The 20,817-nt window shown below is 40.5% G+C and overlaps 1 protein-coding gene and 1 long non-coding RNA gene across 3 annotated transcripts in view; one reads left to right on the plus strand and one right to left on the minus strand.

Annotated features, from left to right (window-relative positions):
* Positions 1–20,817, plus strand: part of shroom3 (shroom family member 3) — a 259,144-nt gene that overhangs the window by 149,053 nt on the left and 89,274 nt on the right. The gene's annotated exons all lie outside the window — the stretch shown is intronic.
* LOC134299193 (uncharacterized) lies at positions 11,437–11,991 on the minus strand. The gene is made up of 2 exons (XR_010006356.1): positions 11,796–11,991; positions 11,437–11,711 (listed from the first exon to the last, which is right to left on the minus strand). It is a non-coding gene; the product is annotated as an uncharacterized LOC134299193 (long non-coding RNA).

Consider the following 20,817-nt stretch of genomic DNA (forward strand, 5'->3'; position numbering starts at 1 on the left):
GCAAGAACAGCCTCAGCATTTGTTAAGGCAAGATCAACAGAAGGCACAACTTGGGTGCCTTCTCCTCTGTGTGCGGGAAGATCTTCCCAGGCAGAGTTTCCAAGTCTAAGCTACATCACAGATGTGAAAACGGCACGAGATTGGCAGTTTGGACACCTGGGAAAACTTGCCATGCCTTCCAATCTGCGTTGTGTTTTTAAATTCCTGGCCTGTTGGACATCAAAGCCAAGGTCTGTACATTAACTTGGATGGGTTAATATCTTGGATGGGTGGGCAAATTCTGGCCAGTATCTTGCATTGTTTAAATCCCTGCGGTCGGATTTTAAAAGATTGGATGCAATCACGATACAACATGCTTCTTTTAGGATGTGCCTTCAAGTTGCAAAGTTTCCTTAAATTTTACATAGGGGTTTCCTTAGACAAGGAATATTCAGGGGTGATTTTGCTAGTTTTTTCCTCTGAAATGTAGCCTGGTTTTCATTGGCAACCCTCCATCCAAGAACTAACCAGAGCTGACCTTGCTTAGCTTCCGAGATCAGATGGGATCTGATGCAACATGCTTACTTTATAATAATTCTATTGCAGAGATGCCAACAATCATCTCAAATCTATTGTGTTGGCAGATGGCCATACCACAATAGTTTTGACATGCTTGTTGGCATCTCAAGTAGATTTATCTGTTCAAAAATTTATTTGTGTTAGCTTGTTTCAGCATTCAAAGATAGAGAAGAGTCAGTCTGTGGACTAGAGTCTGCAAAAGTTTATATGTACTGAACATTTCTTTTTCTTGGATTCAAATCTTTATATGGATTGATCTATGGAGGCAACAAGTTCAAATCCTGGCTCGTTCCAAACTTCATTGGACATCCTTAGGCAGTTTTCCCAGCTCATCCTATTTCACCCTGTCCTTGTTCTGAATGCATTCTGAAGATTTTTGCAGTTAGCTTATTTTTTAATTAATCACCATCTCTATATTTTCCACTCAAGTGGCGCTTCAAGGGCCCTTTGCTGAAACTAAAATTGAAAAACAGTGAAGACATAAAGAAATATTTCCACTAAAATTCAAACGCCACATGCTGCTTCAGTAATAAATTGAGGAATTACAGTCCTTTTTTAATGCTTTATAAGATGAGGGGAACCACAGATGTGTAGGCAAAAGCACGAATAAAGTCAGTGTACTGGAAATCAGGACATAATGTAAAGCATACATTGTGTAGGGGTTATTATGGGATATATGCATCTTGATGCTGGTAAGGAGACACTTGCTGATGCATGTGTCTCTGTGTGCATATTCTCAAACTCTCAATTGTAGCCCCATTTCATTGCCATTGTGTCCTTTTCTCTAGGAAGAGGTGAGTTGGAGCCAGCTTTGGATACTCCATTTCCTCCAAAATGGCTCACATCGATCCATTTTGACTACATTAACCAGGAGCTGCTCTGCCCCTCCTTGACTCCACTTAGATTGAATAATACCTATGCTGAAAGAACCTAATGGCACCTTTTCAGTTCATGATATGCCATAATAGATGAGCCATAATAGTCCTTGAGATTGCATTAGACCACTTTCTTGTTTTTGCTGTGATAAGCTGATAAAAGCCTCCTTCTAGGAAACAGAGCTTTTAAAGAAAATTCATAAAGGAGATCCTGTAAAAGACATGTATGTGTGAGTGCCTATCCCCAGCCCCAAAATGCTAATTTCATTATGATGACAAATGGAAGTGGGAGACTAGTATTGTTTTCTTGTCACCTTTTGGAGAAATCTGGCTGTTCAATGTAGAGGAAGGTTCTTGGAGTAGATTGGTTTTTGGTCCGATACAGGAGGTCCTTTCTGATGTGCTTCATGTACTTGTATGCGTGTCTATGTTTGTGTGTTAAGCAATGAGATTTAGGGTGGCGCAGTGTGCTAAAGTGCTGAGCTGCTGAACTTGCAGACCGAAAGGTCGCAGGTTCGAATTCAGGGAGTGGAGTGAGCACCCGCTGTTAGCTCCAGCTTCTGCCAACCTAGCATTTTGAAAACATGGAAATGTGAGTAGATCAATAGGTATCGGTCTGGCAGGAAGGTAATGGCACTTCATGCAATCATGCCGGCCACATGACCTTGGAGGTGTCTACGGACAACACCGGCTCTTCGGCTTAGAAATGGAGGTGAGCACCAACCCCCAGAGTTAGACATGACTGGACTTAACATCAGGGGAAACCTTTACCTTTACCTATACTTTAGGGAGCCCCCAGTGGTGCAGCAGATTAAGCTGCTGCACTTTCTGACCAAAAGATCGGCGGTTCGAATCCAGGGAGAGGAGTGAGCTCCCGCTTTTAGCCCCAGCTTCTGCCAACCCAGCAGTTCGAAAACATGCAAATGTGAGTAGATCAATAGGTACCTCTCAGGTGGGAAGGTAACAGAGCTCCATGCAGTCATGCTGGCCACATGATCATGGAGGTGTCTATGGACAATGCCGGCTCTTCGGCTTGGAAATGGAGATGAACACCAACCCCAGAGTCAGACACAACTAGGCTTAATGTCAGGGAAAAAACTTTACCTTTACCTACCACACTTAGAATTAATGCATTTAACTGCCATGGCTCAATGCTATAGAATCCTGGGAGTTGTAGCTTTACAAGATCTTTAGCCTTCTCTACCAAAGAATTCTGGTGGCTCATGGAATATGGGAGTTCTAGATTGGTAAGGAGCAATCTACAACTCCTATGATTCCATAACACTGAGCCATGGCAGTTGAAGTGGTATCAAACTGCATTCTTTCTATAATAGATGCACACTTACTTCTGCTGGAGAAGGACTCTTCCTGACGACCTATAATCCAATTGATAGGAGTCAAATGGATGCAATTGGGTAAATGGAGATGTAGCCTTCATTGACCAACTACAACATGTTTGATCTAATTTATTTGGATTCAGATTAGTTTATATCCTAAACCCATGTTCCATTTACATAGCTCTACATCCTACTCATTTAAGAAATCAAATGAGATATATCCACCTTAAAACCATTTGGGAAAAGGGAAGCCACAAAGTTCCAGTTGTGCAAAGATTGTGTGCACAGTGCTGCACGACCCATCAGCTTAGTTTTGTTGTTGTTTTTATGCACTCTTCTGCCTGCTCTGACCTTGTGTGAAATGAATCAGTGAATCCTGGAATGCCATGCTAGGATAACCAGGACATAATGAATGGGAATGTTTCTGCTTGACAGTCTACCAAAACATGGATTCACTGGGCAGAAATGTCTTATTGAGGAGGAAGGAGGAAGCCGAGGCATCCAAGGAGGACAAAACAAACTTCCTTTAATAAACGGTGCATCAATTAATATGATTCAGTTCAGTTGGTAGCCAAGTTCAGCCTTTTTTTTTCTTCTCAAAGAGGACAAATTCTTCTAAAAACGGTCTTCCAGGTAACAGAGTAAATCCAGACACATGATGCAATGATTTTTAAGGTTTTTTAAAGTTCTGAAAAACTTCTAATTTCTTGCAAAATGCCCTGGCTTCTCAAATTGAGCCATTCACATTGAATCGGAATTGCTTCCAGACACTCTGTGCCCATTAACTTCTGCCTATGAGCTATTCTGCTTTTTCCAGCTCAGCAACTTGTTTGGTTGGTATCTGTTTGCCTCCGGACTCCAGTCAAAATATGGACGCCTCAAGAAAAGTACAATGTTGAGGTTGCTAGTGATGAACCAATGAGAAGAGGACAAGACAGGGAGAAAGTACAGCAGTAAAGGAGCAGGGAATTAGAAACAAGATGAACTCCATTTCCTACAAGGATGAGGACACTGTTAATGAATGAGAACTGCACAACCAGACCCAACTTGGAAAACTGTAGCGTCCAGCTTGCAGTTGTGGTCACTCCCTTCCCTAACTGCCATGGAAAAGGCTATTCAGGAAACTTTCTCACCTTAAAGAGATGCACAGTTAGAACACCATGTTTCCATGATTCCACTTTTTATCCTCTGGAATCCAGGGATTTGTAGTTTATGGAAGGGCACGGTGTGGCCCACTTATCCAAGAATTCAATTTCCACAATTTTGTGTATCAATGCGTCCAAAAATATTATACTTGGAAAAAAATTAGGCCTTTCTAAGTCCTCCAGTGTGGTGCCAGGATATGCTTCCAGCCTAAGTATACCATAGAGTACTTTTTTTTCGTGTCAGGAGCAAACGGAGTTGCTTCTGGAGTGAGAGAATTGGCCGTCTGCAAGGACGTTGCCCAGGGGATGCCCAGATGTTTTGATGTTTTACCATCCTTGTGGGAGGCTTCTCTCATGTCCCCGCATGGAGCTGGAGCTGATAGAGGGAGCTCATCCGCGCTATCCCCGGGTGGGATTCGAACCTGGCAGCCTTCAGGTCAGAAACCCAACCTTCAAGTCACAAGGTTTTTCTCCCCTAGGCCACCGGAGGCTCCTAGAGTACTGATGGAGGATTTAGAGAGGTCCAGAAGTGGATGTGTTTGTGGTGCATGCTTGGATATGCTTCCAGCCCAAGCATAGTCAATATATGTTTGGTAAATGTGTCCAGCATTTCGGATATCCTTGGAGTTCTTGGAACAATACACACCATGGATACCATAGTTGGGTTGTATTTATCATTCCCAGCCAAAGAGCTCTAGAGCAGTGGTTCTCAACCTATGGGTCCCAAGGTGTTTTGGCCTACAATTCCCAGAAATTTCAGCCAGTTTACCAGCTGTTAGGATTTCTGGGAGTTGAAGGCCAAAACATCTGAGGACTCACAGGTTGAGAACCACTGCTCTAGAACTTCAGCAAATTACAGACCTCGGGGTTCCATAAGATGTCAATGATGATGATGACAAACATGAAGATGACAATGATGATAATGAAGATGAAGAAATTTATATTTATTATTATGGCAGTGAAACTGAAATCATAGCACTGTAACTGTATAGTGAGAAAGAGTCTTATGTTGTCATTCTCCCCTCTCTACCACCTCCTCCCAATTGTTTCCCCCTTTTCCTCTTTCTCCTCTTTCTTCTTTGTCTTCCTCCTTCTCCTCCTCCTCTTCTTTTCCCTTTGTTCTTTTTCATTCTCTTCCTTTTTCTCTGTCTCATCTCCTTCTCAGCTCCTTCTACTTTTCCCCTTCTTCTTTTTCTTTCTCTTCCTCCTCCTCTCTTTCTCCATCTTCTTCTTCTCCTCTCCTTCTTCTCCATCTCCATCTCTGACTCCGTCTCCTTTCTCTTCACCTTCTCCTTTTCCTTCTTCCGGGTCTTTCTCCTCCCAGAATGCCTTCTTGTTTTGTGTATTTCAGACTGTAAGGCGGAACAATGTAAGGATGGGTTTCTATCAACTACTCAGAACTTTTTTTGGTTGAAGAGTAAGATAAATATACATTATTGATAAATAAATGAACGAGTAATGTTTTTCATGCCCCACTCAGTTTGGTAAGACCTCTGCCAAGGGATCTCCCAGTGCACAGAACCACTGATCCTCTGGGCAGTAGTTTTGGGCCTTAAGCCACCTGTATAAGTGCAGCCAGAGAAATAATGGAGTAGTATGGAGTGCTTGGTCAACAGAACTGAGCATCAACCGGGAGGGTGGAGCGCCACGCCGTCTTAACTCTCTGGCGTCAGAGGCAGGGGACAACTGGGTCAGCACTATGCATGGCGAATTTCGCACACAACTCCCCCACCCCACCCCTGTTTAACCATGAAAGGCTTTCCCTTCCAGCCGAGCAGTCAGGTGAGACAGTCTGAATAACTGACATATCAAAAAAGATGAGTGATGTTTTAATTGGCTCATTGAAAGATGCTTGGCAACCTCCTCCATAAAACCTTATAAACTCTCTAAAAGATTAATCCTTTGTGATTGTGGATGCCTTCCCCAGCAATTACTTTCAGCAGACGCCCCACAGTCCCATGGTGATTCCACGTCATGGGGATCTTTACTTAAATACACGAAAATGGGGTAATGGAGATATAAAAAAAGAAGAGGCTGCGCAGAATAGAAACTCTGGGGCACCTATTAGTAGGTTTCGGTTACTTTAAAATATTCTTTAAGAAGGTATAAATTCCATACCTGAGCAACTGTTGAACCTTCAAAGATTAAAAACAAATCTAGAGATTTCATTTTGGGGAATCAAGGAGCAGATTTGCTTCTTGTTCCGAGTGGCACCAAGATTATACTGCAGTTGTCTGAAGTCCATTTCACTTCTTTCTGTTCAAACAATAAAATTACCAGTGTCATGGTAAAACTAGCATAGTTATTAATGTAACATACTGATTATGTAAGAGCTGTAGGAGTTAACTCATGTATTGATAACTTGTTGCATATATAATGCCATTCCCTTATTGCCTATGTTTATGCAGGAGCATCAAAGGCCATGTACTTTGCAGTTTTGCATCTGGTTTCAATAGTTGGTTGCCAGTCCTTTGCCAAGGAACGATAACAATGCCAAGAAGGCTGAAGATTTTGCAAATCTACAACTGCTGTGATTCTGTAGCATTGAGCCATGGCAGCTAAAGTGGTGTCAAACCACTTTAAATCTACCGTGTAGATGTGCCCTTACTCAATCTTCCGTTCAAATTTCCCTCCAGAAGGAAAAGAGCTTTGTGAGCCCAGCTTTTTCTTCTTAATGGTGGGGTTAAAGCAGGGGTCCTCAAACTTTTTAAGCCGAGGGCCGGTCCACAATCTTTCAGACTGTTGAGGGGCCGAATTATCATTTGAAAAAAAAAATACAAACATATTCCGATGCACACTACAGATGTCTTATTTGTAGTGCAAAAACAACAACAAGAACAACAACAATGAAAGAACAATACAATATTTAAAAATAAAAACAATTTTAACCAACATACATTTATCAGGATTTCAATGGGAAGTGTGGGCCTGTTTCTGGCCAATGAGATAGTCAAGTTAATTAGGGTTGTTGTTGTTGTGTGCCTTCAAGTCATTTCAGACTTTGGGTGAGCCTAAGTCTAAAATTTATTTATTTATTTATTTATTATTTACTGCATTTATTTACTACATTTGTATCACACCCTTCTCACCCCAAAGGGGACTCAGAGTGGCTTACAAGTTATATGTACATACAATATATTATATTATTAACATAGCACAATATTAGCATTATATATTACTATATTGAACTATACCACTATACTGTAATATCATTATTAATATTATATGTAATATACAATATATAATTAATGTTATTATATGGTATTATTATTAGTGTTATATTGTATTACGTTATATTATTATTATCAATATTATATGTATATACAATATATTATATTATAAAACTGAGGGCGGGGGCCAGGTAAATGACCTCGGAGGGCCGCATCCGGCCCCCGGGCCTTAGTTTGGGAACCCCTGGGTTAAAGCATACTTGATGGGTTGTAAACAAGATATAGTCGCTGCAGCAAAGCAAGGCGGGTTTTGCCCACAAGTGCAAGAGCTCAGCCCTGTAACAGACAAAAGCTACTCTAAATGCAAATGGCAAACTGATAAGAATCCGCTTTCCCTTCTGCTGATGAAATATTTGTGAAAGTAAGGACTACCGTGCTCCAGAGGGAAAAACTGAGAAGTGTTCTGTTCAATAAACACAACATAGCGCTACCACAACCAACCCAATAATTAATTCATCATACACATCGAATTCCTTAAGTCAGTTTTATTAGGTATCGAAGTGTAAAAGAGCCCAAAAGGTAAACAACAATAGCGATAATAAAAGGCAGGAACGCTGTACAATACAAAAAAGATAAAATCATTGAAAGAGATATGTATATAGCACAGTGTATGAAAAGTTTGTACAGATATGTAATGCAGAGATAACAGAGTAATAAGATGAGATATCTTCACTGCAGATCTAACTGGAGGGGGGGAATCTACATTGTCAAATTAATGCAGTTTGACACCACTTTAACTGCCATGGCTCAATACTATCGAATCCTGGGAGTTGTAGTTTTACAAAGTCTTCTGCATTCTGTGCATGGTGCCTTATTAAACTACAAACCCCAGGATTTGGCAGCTAAAATGGTGCTGAACTGCATTAATTCTACAGTGTAGACGCACCCTATGAAATATATGAAATGTAGATGTTCTTTGCAGCTAATTAATAACTTTACCTATGTCACTATAATTAGCCAGCAATGCCGAACTTCTCAAACAAGTATTTTTCTCTTGGGACAGTCAACATAGTATGATACAGTATAATGTCTTCAACTACCTACCAGCCACCTATTTAAAGGTCATATATATATTGATGGTTATTCATAAGGAGTTATTCATATCCCCATGTAATGTTCGTTGTCTACAAAGGCAAAATGATCTTGCATAGGAAAGGAAGAGTTATCAGGCTTAATCTACACTGTGGTGGAAGCTCGTTCTTTTGGGACTTTTAAACTGAAGCTAGATGGCCATCTGTCAGGGATGCTTTGATTGCACTTTTCCTGCCTGGCAGAATGGGGTTGGACTGGATGGCCCTTGGGGTCTCTTCCAACCCTATGATTCCATATAATAGTTTCAGCATTATGAGTTTACACTGCTACCCTGTTTCCCCTAAAATAAGGCATCCCCAGAAAATAAGACCTAGTAGAGGTTTTGCTGAATTGCTAAATATAAGACCTCCCCCGAAAGTAAGACCTAGCAAAGTTTTTGTTTGGAAGCATGCCCACCAAAGAGAACACCAAAGCATGCAGGATCGGTAAATGTACGTACCATAGAGTGTTGTACATGGAAATATTGGTAGTAACAAGAAATTCTTGATAGGATTCACAGTTTGTCTGGTTATGCTGGTTTGTGATGACAACTACTGTATAGTATATAATAAATGTTCTTTTTTTTTTGTTCGACAATAAATGTGATTTTTTTCTTCATGGAAAAATAAGACATCCCCTAAAAATAAGACCTAGCGCATCTTTGAGAGCCAAAATTAATATAAGACACTGTCTTATTTTCGGGAAAACACGGTCTATTATGCTGTTCAATGTAGTTAAGCTGCCTTATGAGACTGTATTATATGGCAGATGGGGACTCAGAAAAATACTTCTCCTTCTTGTGCTTTATTTTTGGCTAACTTGGGTACCCGGTGTTGCCTGAGTTATTTGAAAAAGTCAATTTTTAATTGTACAAAATGCATAAGGTTGTATATTAACTACAACTGACATCATGTCAGGTTAACCCCAAGAAACCCATCAGTACTTAAAGTTTCTTATCTTGGGCAACTTTGCTCTGGATGCACCATTGGTGGGATTGAGTGTGCTCTCTGGCTGTAGGGTAAACTACAACTCCCACTATGGGGAAACAGTCCCCTCAAACCCCTCCTGTAGATTGAGTTAATCATGGGGGTTCTGTGTGCCAAGTTTGGTCCAGGTCCATCATTGGTGGACATCACAGTTTACCTGGTTGTGGGTGAACTACAACTCCCAGAAATGAAGTTCAGTCTCCCCCCCCCCCCCCCAACCCCTCCAGTAATCAAATCTCGGCATATCAGGTATGTGTGCTAAGTTTGGTTCATATCCATTGGTGTTTGGGTTCTCACCATGCTCTCTGGATGTAGGTGAATTACAACTCCCTGAAATCAAGATGAATTTTCCCCAAAGACCTCCATTATTTTTTGCTGGTCATGGGGGCTCTGTGTGCCATTTTTGGTCCAATTCCATCTTTGGTGGAGTTCAGTGTGCTCATTGATTGCAGGTGAACTATACATCCCAGTACCTACAACTCCTATAAATCATGGCGAATTCTCCCCAAACCTCTCCAGTATGTTCAGTTGCTGATCAATTCCTCTGTTTGCTGTGTGCCATAGGAAAAAAAAAATAGGAAAGGGTTATGGGAGAGGCAGTGGGCGGGGCCATGCAAATCTCACACCAATGGAGAAAGTCACCCAATGAAGACACTGGGATGTCTGTGGTGGAGGAAAAACAGAAAATCTAGGATAAAATTGTCCTTATATGAAAGCCTTCACTTGGGTGGTGTTTGTAGAAGATATCGTCAATGCTTGGGCTACATGTTTATGGCACTCTCTATAACCTACAATGTCATTGGAGGAAGGCCATTGGTGCCTCCTGAATAGTGGGAGCTATAGCTGTTTCTGAAAGTGGGAACTTGTCTGTGTAAGTGGATACCCCAACCACACAAATACATGCATATTTCCACTTTTATTATGTGTATAGATAAAGAGAAATAGATGCTAGATGCCTCGGATGCTTCAAAATCCAACCTAGCATAGCAGTCGAGCACCTGTACTTTAATAAGCTTCCAATTATGATGTCATTTGAAAATAAAGCTTTTTTTTCTTTTCCAAATCTGTTCCACCCCTTAGAAAGGAATGTGTAGAAGCTCAATAACCTGACCTCACCTCTTATCATTTTATGAGAGAGTAGCACTTTTATTTTTAAAAAGCCAACCTTCATCCAAACTGTAGCATCAAAGTATGTAGTGTAAATTCTTCATTAAGATCAATAAGAGGTCTCTCCCATCTCCAGTCTCCATAATTGATGCCATAGGCTCTTTCTGTTTGGGTTCAAGCCAACTGCATATAAATGCTCCACAGAAGAAGAACTCAATGTATTTCTCCACAAAAGGATTTACAGTAAAACCCTTGTCCAGTGGTTCACAGACTGTGCTCTGCAGAGCCCTTAGTTTTATTAATATGGGAATCAACCAGTGCAGATTACTCCATTGTATCCCTGGGGGAAACATGTTGTGCTTTTCTAGGGATGGATTGATCAACATTAGTTAGTGGAACTTCTAGCCACATGCAGTAGACTCTCAGTTAACCAGAACTGAAGGAACCGGAACTTTCAAGCAAGTGGCCAAAAAAATAAAACAAATAAGACTTTAAATTTTAAAAAATAAAATATTATTTATTATTTAATAATGAAATACTTATTATTTAATAACAGGGTTGCTGTGAAATTTCCGGGCTGTATGGCCATGTTCCAGAAGCATTCTCTCCTGATGTTTCGCCCACATCTATGGCAGGCATCGTCAGAGGTTGTGAGCTCTGTTAGAAACTAGGCAAGTGGGGCTTATATATCTGTCGAATGACCAAGGTGGGAGAAAGGATTCCCCCAGGCAGGAAGCAACCAGGGTTTGAAGCTGCAAGGCTATTCAGTGCTCATCAAGGTGGCCATTTGCAACATTCACACTTGCCTCAAGCAGACAAGATTTCTTTCTCCCACCCTGGATATTATTCCATAGATGTATAAACCCCACTTGCCTAGTTTCCAACAGACTTCACAATCTGAGGTTTAGATATCTGTAGAATGTCCAGGATGGGAGAAAGAATTCTTGTCTGTTTGAGGCAAGTGTGAATGTTGCAGTTGGCCACCTTGATTAGTATTGAATAGCCTTGCAGCTTCAAAGCCTGGCTGCTTCTTGCCTGGGGGAAGGAATCCTTTGTGTCCTATTCAGGTGGTTCCCCGTACAAAGCTCAATTTGGCCGTACCCGACAAAATGAAAAGGAGCAACAGCTCTAACACAAAAGTTGTTCAAGTCTGGTATTGGTTCCAATACATATAGGCTTCAGGGATACAGTCAATGAAAATATCTTCCAAACAGATGGTTGGTCGTGTTGCTGTATACTGGATTGAAGAAAATAATGATGGAGCACCGCTCTCAAAAAAGTCTTCAAAAGTAAAGTCCAAATAAAGTCCCAAGTCTACAGGGGTCCCGGGTATTTTTGACCCTGTTTCAGGGAAAAACCCCTTCTTCAGGAGTTGTTAAACTCAGCAACAATGAATTTCTATCTAAAACAAAACATAGAGTAACAAGTATTTTACCAGCAGTATTAACAGAAGTAAAGGTAACCCATATAACAGTATTATACTTACATAGTGCTAAATGCTTTCACTGAGTGACTCTGCTTGTGGTGATTTCAACTGCGAGTAATTCTGGAGGTTCATTCAAAGGTTTTTAAAGAGTACTTGAAGGTTTAAAGGAAACAGCTAAAATTAAGTGATTCATTAAGTCCCTGAGGGGAAAAGGTTTTAAACTTAAAGATCCAGTACATTTCCCTTTGGGATAATAGTTTTTATTTATTTATTTATTTATATTATTTATTACATCACTTCTACCCCGCCCTTCTCACCCATCAGGGGACCAAGTCCATGAAAGGTTTTTGAGAGATGCATTCCAGAGCACAAAATTTAAATGAGGTAGATGAATGTTTGTATTGGGTGAAGTGTGAATATAAAAGAGATTCTGTAGATAAATTTTTGATTCTGGATTTATGTTCAGAGATTCTGATTCTCAAGGATCTGGTTGTTTTTCCGATATACCAGAGATCACAGTCACATGTCAAGAGGTAGATTACATTGCTGCTATTACAAGTACGGCCAAATTGAGCTTTGTACGGGGAACTGTAACAATATATGTCATTCGGACACATTTTCTTTGTACATAGACAATCGTTTGTGTGTATAGATACTTTACAAGTATTCTGGGACTTTGTATAGCTATTCAGGTGGTTATCAGGAGGCTGAATGTCTCATAGCCTCTAGAGGGCAGTGTTGAGCAAAGTAAAAAATCTTGGAAGGATCAAATTAACCAATATGGAATCAATAGATGCATTTGACTTCTTGGAAATTTGATTTGCACCAACAAAGATTTTTTTTTTTTTAAAGTTTGGATCCAAAATTTTACAGCTTTAATGAGTAGAAAGATATATCTAGTAATAAAAAATAGCATCAGTGACCGGAACATAGCCAGAGTCCTTGTTCTCAAAAGTCCATCTGTTCATTCCACTTTTAATTAAGGCAGATTTTTATTGTTGTTGTTCATTGTTACCATGCTTAAGTCATCCTGGAAATATAACTTGCTTTAACTACTGTTTGTGAACATGGCAGGTGCTTAAGGGCATGTCTCCACTGTACAGTTAATGCAGGTTAACACCACTTTTCCCCGGGCTCAATACTATGGAATCCTGGAAGTTGTAGTTTTACAAGGTCTTTCGTCTTCCCTGCTAAAGACTGCCAGTATCTCACCAAACTACAACTCCCAGGATTCCATAGCATTGAGCCAGAACAAAAGTGGTATCAAACTGGATCGATCTATTGTGTTTAGATCCATCCTTAAATGGGTGCAGGTAAAAATATTTAATTTGAGAAAAGTTTTATTAAAATCAGGGAAATGCATCTGAATTTGAAAATACGTACGTATTCTTACCTGCAATATGTAACAATTCATGGACATATTGAGACTTAAAAATGGCTTTGTGGATTTGATTATTCATTAATTTGATTTAAAATGTTGCATCTAGGAATCTCTAGGTCCTACAGTGCAACTTTAGAGCTGGATTTACACTGCCACTCCAGATTATCTGCTTTGAACTGGATTATATGAGTTTACACTGCCATAGAATCCAGTTCAAATCTGGATTCAGAATCTGGATTATATGGCACTGTAGATGGGGCCTAGGGTCCACTTTCACTGGAAAAAATAGTGGTATGCAACATTACTTCTGATGTGCCAAAAAGCAACAGCGCTGCATAAATTGAGTTCTGTGTTATCTACGAGTTGAATGAAAAAGTTATAGAAGTTGCCTCAATAATCTCTAACAATAATTGTATTGTTAGAGATTATATTCTCTGGAACTAGGGATAGATAACTCTGTGGACAAACTCCAAAAAACTCAGACAAGGAAGTAGCAACCAACGAAACAACCGAAACAGCCGCTCCTTGTGAAATCAAATAGCACAAGAGGGAGAAAGGGAAGGAAGGAAAGAAAATAAGGAATTTGACCAACATTGGGTGAGTAAACAGCTTGGGGAAATTCCGGGACATCAATAAAACTCTCGATAGCTGGTCTGCAAAGAGCTATGATCATGCAATAATACACACAGAAAGAGTTCTTTTGTCTGGAAAAAAGGCTATTATATATGTCTAACGTCAACATCCATGGGAAACAGCTAAAACTGAAAAAGGGTGTAGCAAAGCTTTATGGCGTCAGGATGAAAAGTAGAATAGACTCAGTGACCAAACCCAGAGAAGCCACTAATCCCTGGGAGAGAACACACTCCTGTTTACACCACCTTTATCTCCTTTGAACTGGATTATATGAGCCTATGCTGCCAGATAATCGGATAAACAGATAATCTCGTATCAGATCCTGGGATACAGGGTAGTATAGGTCCATCTTAAAGTAGAAGAGGATATGGCCCCTTCTACATTGCCATATAATCTAGATTCTCAAAGCGGTAATTCACATTAACTGCTTTGAACTGGATTGTGTGAGTCTACACTGCCATATAATCCAGTTCAATGAATATAATCTGAATTTTATATGGCAGTGTAGGTGGGGCCTCGGTCTCAGGCTGGATCTAAATTGCGATATAATCCAGACTGTCAAAGCGATAATTCACATTAACTGCTTTGAATTGGATTATGTGAGTCTACACTGCCATATAACCCAGCTCACAGTAGATAATCTGGATTTTATATGGCAGTGTAGGTGAGGCCTCAGTCTCAGGCTGGATCTACATTGCCATATAATCCAGATTGTCAAAGCAGTAATTCACATTAACTGCTTTGAACTGGATTATGTGAGTCTACACTGCCATATAATCCAGTTCAAATCAGATAATATGGACTTTATATGGCAGTGTAGGTCAGATCTCAATTTCAGCCTGAATCTACATTGCCATACAATCCAGATTGTCAAAGCAGTAATCAACATTATCTGCCTTGAACTAGATTATGTGAGTCTACACTGCCATATAATCCAGTTTTATATTGTAGTGTGTATCCAGCCTCAGAATAAAGCAAAAGCAATATCTCTGTGAACAAAATTTACCAAGAAAAACCTGAGCTAGCTTGCTTTTCAATACACCTGTCAATTTATGGTAAGCTCATAAATTTCATATGGTTTTCCTATGCTCAGAGATAGTTCTGCCAATTCCTTCCTCTGAGGCTGAATCTACACTGCCCTGTATCCCAGGATCTGATCCCAGATTATCTTCTTATCCCAATTTATCTGGCAGGTTAGACTCATATAATCCAGTTCAAAGCAGATATTCAGATTCCGGGATATAGGGCAGTGTAGATCCAACCTGAAACATAGCCTTCCGCATCTAGTAGTCACTAACGATCTCCCATCCAAATGCTAACCAGAGCTGACCCTGCTTAGCTTTCAAGATCAGATGGAATGGGTGCCTTTAGGGTATTTTGGCCCTATCTTTATTTGCTTTGCCTTGGTAATAAGGCAGCAAGCAGTCTGAAATATCACCTGTTTCTTGGTGACAATAACACTATGTAACAAAAATTGGAAAAAAATATTCCTTGTTTGAAAGTGTTGTTTCTTGTTTAATTGTGCAGGCATACTTTGAAAGTAGTTGTTATATTCCAGAAAAATCGTTTTTGTGGCTGCCGCAGACTGTTGAATTGGTTGAGACTCTATGAGATGTTCATTGAAAAATTATAGCAAAATGTGCTGCAGGATATTCACAAGAACAATGTTTTTGCAGTTTAATAAACTTTTCCCATGTTTTTATGATAGAACCAATTAGGAAATGACATTTGTAACCTAGGAAAAGAAACCGTGTTACATAGTGTAATACTCTCTTTTCTCTACTTGTGTCTCTGAGCATTCCTTGCCTAGGAAAACCATATGAAATTCATGAGCTCACCATAAATTGACAGGTGACTCATCAAAATCCCTTTTGGGCTTGGAATGTCATCAACGGTATCTTGAATCCATACCGGAAACATATTGGCAGCCAGGACAGATCTTTTAAGATTGATATTATGTGATGATCAACATTTTTCCTCCCTTGGCTTCTTTTCTCAGCTCTGACCCCTGGCTGGCATTCAGCGAATTTCTCCAGCTCAGCTCTGAGAAGCCCATTAAGTCAAATACTATTGACACTTCTTGACTAGTAATGACTCTAAACAAACTCCTTTATGCCATCACCTGAAATATTACTTTTTAAAAAAACATCAGGAGGAAATGCAAGGAGGTTGGACCTGAAACCTTTTAATTGCAAAGTGTATGTTCTGCTAGCAGAACCCTAGAGATCCCAGAAGACGGTGGTTCAAATCCCTGCTTGGCCATGGAAACTCATTTTGGTTCAGATTACATTGGATATGTTTAGGGTGGTATGATGGATTTAAAGAGTGTTTCATATAGGATAATAATGAGGTTATTAACTCTCATTGGCCATTAATTGTGGAATGTGGAGGGCAGCTTGGTACCCTTGAAATTAGCAAAGTGTAAGCGAAGAGTCCCTGGTGGTGCAGCGGATTAAACCATTGAACTGCTGAACTTGCTGACCGAAAAGTTGCCGGTTTGAATCCAGGGAGCAGCGTGAGCTCCCACTGTTAGCCCCAGCTTCTACCAACCTAGCAGTTCGAAAACATGCAAATGTGAGTAGATCAATAGATACCACTCCGGCAGGAAGGTAACAGCGCTCCATGCAGTCATGCTGGCCACATGACCTTGGAGGTGTCTACGGACAACACCGGCTATTTGGCTTATAAATGGAGATGAGCACCACCACCCAGAGTTGGACATGACTAGGCAATGTCAGGGGAAACCTTGACCTTTACCTTTACTAAGCACAATGTTTTCCAAATATGTCTGCAAACCGTTCTGAGTCCTCTTGGGGAGAAAGAGCGGAATATAAATGAAGTATTTTATATATTATCAATGTGCTACATAGTCAGGGATATGGAGAATGCTTATCAACATTTCTGTCCCATGTATGGATTGTCCGTGGATGCTTTCCTGATCGAATTGCCAGATTGTCTTCAGAATGTCCCCGCCAAAGCAGTACCTATTTATCTACTCACATTGCTGTTTTTGAACTGCTAGGTAAGCAGAAGTTGGGGCTGACAGCGGAAACTCACCCCGGTCAGCAAGATTTTCTGTAGCTGGCAATTTAACCCGCTGTTCTAACCATGGCACCAGTTAAAGAATTAGCAGCTCATTCCTGATTCTTCTGCAGATCTCCAAGTCCCAAGCATCCTATCTAATAGTAAGGCTAAACTTTGATAATATGTGCAGTAATTCCTGGCCACTTTCTGATACATATAATAAACATGGAAATTTCAATGACTGGGGTAGTGGTTTGGATGCTGGTCTAGGACACTGGGCAGCCAGGGTTTAAATATCCACTGGAAACCTTGGATAAGTCACATTCTTTCATTTTCATCATGCGAGGCTTATAAAGGCCAATTACAGCAGGATGAAATCACTTTTGGATAGTTTGCCATGCAACCTTATGGCTATGCACTTGAATCATGCTTGGGTTGTCTCTTCATTGAAGGGGGAAATATTAGTGAATCCAATATTGCTGCTCTAACTCCACAATTCCTCTGTCCTTGTGCTGCAGCCCTGATATTACAAAGCAGAGGAAGATCTCATGAGGACACTAAAACCGTGCAGCCGTGCAGTTGCAGCAAAATAGGAGAGGAGGAAAAATAGGGAGTGGAAAAGCATAGGATGCATGCACAGGGTTTGGGAAAACATGGTTTGGAAATGAGACAGTGGAAGACTGATCATGGGAATTCGCATCAACAAAGTGCCAGCATTGTAAAAAAGGATCTCTCCATAATGTTTTTTTATTTGTTTGAACAACGCAATGGCTGCAAGAGAACAAACTGGTGTGAGAAAATCCTCAGTCTTAGAGGAAATGTTCTCTGAGTCAATCTTGCCAAGAGATGTTTGTGATGCATTCAACCTAATGTTGCAATGTCAGAAAGGCTTGAAAACCACAAACAGTGTTTTACTACCATGAAGAGCCGAACTTGTGATGTTGCCAGGATGATTCAGACTGCTGATACACTTTGCTTCAGATCGTCTAAGGAAGTCTCAAGCCTAAAATGTTCATAACTAGGTATGGAGGGACTGAGCCAGAGGACTACTAGCATGCAGAGCATGTGCTCTTCTGCGGAGCTATCCCCCCTCGCGGGCACAAGATATAAATTTCACGAAATAAATCTGAAGGGCGCAGAAGGACGTGTGATTCCCCTGTCCCCACACATGCCGCATTGAAATAAATCAGGGTGCCGTGTGAAAGCAACCTTGCCTGGTGGGTTGCAGCCAAAGGTGTGCAAATCATCATCGAGAATGGCTTCGACTGGCAAGGGGAACAGGAGACCTGGAGGAATATTTCGCCTTGGAGCTTTGTTGTTTATCACAAGTCACCAAACGGAGAAAGAGGCAGGGGGAGAAGGGTTGTGTTAGGTTCGTAGCCATGATGCAGCAGAGGCAGCTGAAACAAAAACCCCAAAGCAACAAAAAAGATGAGATCCATCTTCCAAAGTATAATGTTGGATCCTTGTGAAAGGAAGATTGGCTGGCCGTGGTTATTTATATCCCCCGCTGGCACTCTCTCCGCTGAAGCTGCCCAGCTACCGTAAATTTTCGACCAGGCTGTGCAGTGACTCTTGGCAGCAGATGTGAAATTACAAGGCCTGGCTGTAAAGCAGAGATGGCTAGGCTTGAGAAGGAAAAGAGGAAATTGCTTTTGGAATAAGATACAAGCTGCTTTAACAAGGGTGCCTTCCTTGGAGGAAGGTTGTCTCCAACAGTGACTTCGCCCATTGGCCTGAGCACAAAAGATGTGTGTGTGTGTGTATGTGTGATTGGTAGCATGCCAGGGAAATCTATTAAAGGGTAGAAGAATTAAAGAAAGGTTGCGGCTTTGGTTTTTTCTTTGCTTTTTGCAAAATGAAACGACTAAGTGGCTAAAAGGTGCATGTCCATTAAGATAAATGGTTATTGTTGTGGCCATCCAAGAAATGAATTGCATCCAAACCCAACTTCAAGTCACTCCAATTCATAGTAAAAGTAATATGCCGTATAATACAGTTTGAAACTGCATTATATGGTCAGTGTAGACTCATATCATCATCATCATCATCATCATCATCATCATCATCATCATATAATAACTTTATTTTTGTATCCTGCCTCCATCTCCCCGAAGGGAGTATAATACAGTTTGAAACTGCATTATATGATCAGTGTAGACTCATATAATAATCATCATCATCATCATCATCATCATCAAATAACTTTATTTTTGTATCCTGCCTCCATCTCCCCGAAGGGACTCGGAGCGGTTCACATGGGGACAAGCCTGAACAACATGGATTAAAACACAATTAAAACATTATAGCTACATAAAACAACATAAAACAACATCAACAGCAAATTAGAACCTGAGCAGTAATAATTACTAGAAATTCAGGGGTAGGGATTTGTGCATAGAACTCTGGGTAGGGCTTATTTGATGGAGTTGGGCAGTCATAAATAGGATGGAAGAGCAGTATCAATAAAAAACATTAAACCTATAGGACAAGGGACTGTGATAAAGTGTAATAAATGATAGTGAGGTACAATTGGGGCTGAGTATCCAGTGAGACTATTTACTCGAAGGCACACCGGAACATCCACGTTTTTAGGTCGTTCAGTGTCCCAAGTTTAGTTTAACTAAACTGCATTATATGAGTCTACACCAAGAATGGGAAAACTTGGGCCCAGGTGTTTTGGACTTCAACTCCCTAACTGGCTGTTAGAAATTGTGGGAACTGAAGTCTAAAACATCAGGAGGGCCAAAGTTTGTCCATGCCTTGTCTACACTGGCCATATAATGCAATTTCAAACTGTATTTTATGGCAGGATAGATGGGGCCAGTATTTTCTTGACAAGATTTTTTGTGGAGGAGGTTTGCACTATGGCAATGCTAATAATAATAACCTACCTATGGTCACCCAGGACCCTTCCACACAACCATTTAATCCAGAATATCAATGCAGAAAATCTCACAAAATCTGCCTTGAACTGCATTATCTGAGTCCACACTGCCATATATTCCAGTTCAAGGCAGATAGTGTGGGATTTTATTCAGCTGTGTGGAAGGGGTCCAAATGGATTTGCATGGCTCAGAAAGGATTCAAAACCTGGTTTCTCAGACTTATAGTTGAATTATTGCATCACATTGTCTCTATACTGCCAATAGTTGTTATTTGCCATAAAGTCAGCTTTGACTTATGGTGACACTGTGAATGAGAGACTCCTAGATCTTGCTGTGGCTTTCTGAATTGAGTCTCTGTGCTGTAATGAAGCATTGCTGTCTTTTCTGGTGAGTCTTCTCGTAATATGTCCAAAGTTGGATAGTCTCAGTTTAGTCGTTTTGGCTTCTAGAGAAAAGTTCTTATTAGAACTCTTTGCTTAATTTAAGAGAGATTTAAGACATCGAAATAAATGTAGGAAAACAAAAACAGACAGACATCAGTTCAGTATATCAAATTTAGGGGGAAAAAGCACAAAAGCAAAACATATACAAGATTTATTACCTTCCGCAGTAAATTTAATTTATAGTGCTGTTTGTGGCCTTTTTAAAAAGTGTGTTGATTTAGTCATTCAACAATGAAGTTTTTCCCCTGCACTGACGCTTCTCTTTAAAGTTTCCAGGTTATGGGCCTGGGACGGGATGCCAGGGGGGTGCAGGGCTTTTTGTAGGAGTTAATGAGGCAGAATAGCTTCTCTTGATGGGAAGCAATATTTTCTCACCAAATTAAACTCTGTGCCAACAACAACACAAGGCATATGTGATGAATGTGGATCTTAGTTCCTCCCTAGTTGTTGTACATTTGTCGTTGAAAAAACTGGGAAGGGGGGAACATGTCGCACACATTTCAAGCTGGTTTAATCTCTGGGTTTTGAGAACAGTATGTTCATTAGTTTGTTTTTCCTGGCTTTAACGATCTTATTATCTGATCATGGCTGGTTGGGAGCCAGTGAGAACTTCTGGAATTAAAAGGAGAGCTAATCTGACCCATTTAGTCACCGAATGATTGACTGATAGATTGCAAAATTCATTCTCTCCAACTGTCCCAATGAGACTGGAG

Source organism: Anolis carolinensis, chromosome 5 (assembly GCF_035594765.1).
Source record: "Anolis carolinensis isolate JA03-04 chromosome 5, rAnoCar3.1.pri, whole genome shotgun sequence".
Taxonomy (NCBI): Eukaryota; Metazoa; Chordata; class Lepidosauria; order Squamata; family Dactyloidae; genus Anolis; species Anolis carolinensis.